The sequence below is a fragment of the Crocodylus porosus genome, unplaced genomic scaffold, assembly GCF_001723895.1.
Source record: "Crocodylus porosus isolate Cpor-Errol unplaced genomic scaffold, CroPor_comp1, whole genome shotgun sequence".
NCBI lineage: Eukaryota > Metazoa > Chordata > Crocodylia > Crocodylidae > Crocodylus > Crocodylus porosus.
Genome location: NW_017728932.1, coordinates 14227611 through 14228563, shown reverse-complemented (window position 1 = coordinate 14228563; position 953 = coordinate 14227611).

Sequence of the window (953 nt, the reverse complement as noted above, 5' to 3'; positions counted from 1 at the left end):
GGGCGGCAGCAGGTGCGGGCCCCGCCGCTCTCTCCCCCGTTGCGGCTTCGTGTCCCGCATCAAACCCCCTTGCTCCGCGGCCGGGCGCGCTAATCCCGCACTGGACACGCGCCCGTCCTCCAGCGCGGAGCTGCCCCGCGACAACTGGGCGCAGACAGCGGCTCCGCCTGGCCCGGGCCACCCCCGCCGCGACCTCCCCGCGCTGCCTCCGCCGCCGGGACCGCTCCGGCGATTCGGCAGCAACGAAACCGGGCCCTGCCCCGCGCGGGACACGGCGCCAGGGCCGCGGGGCCCTTCCCTGGGGGACCCTCCTGCGTCTGGCACCGCTCTCCCGGGCCGGGCCCCGAGGCCGGGCCGGGTCTCACCGGGCCCTGCCTCCGCTCCCGAGAAGCAAACGGCGGACACGCGTTCAGGCGCTGCCTCGGGAGCGGGTCGGCCCCTTTGCTAGCGGGGCAGTCGTGTTTATCCCGTGCTAATCCCGCTGCACGCGCGGAGGCCGACAGCTGTTTCGTGTGCTCGCTCGACGTGCCCCGCGCGGTGCGGCGGGGAAGGGGCGATCACCGCCTCGCCCGCCGCCCGGGCTACATCGACTGCGGATTAACCGGGGGAAGCCGCGCGACACGTAGCGTGGGGCAGGGCCCGGTGTCCCCCAGCGCCCCCGCCGAGCCTGGCCCCGAGGGAAGGCGGCCACCGTGCCCGCAGCGGGAGCGGGGCGAGTGGCGGCACCGCCGACAGCCCCCTCTCTGCAGCACTGGAAGCTGAAGTCAAGCGCCGCGTCCCTGGCCGTCCACATCCCCGACGGGGCAGACTCCCGGCAGCTCCTCCGAGCAAACCCGGCTCCGAGGGCCGGAGGATGCCCGCGGCCCGGCCCGGCCCGATGCGGAGCCGGAGGTTTCCCGGGAACCGCCTCGGCAGACGTGTACGGCCCCGCCGCCGCCTCCCCGGCCTGCAGC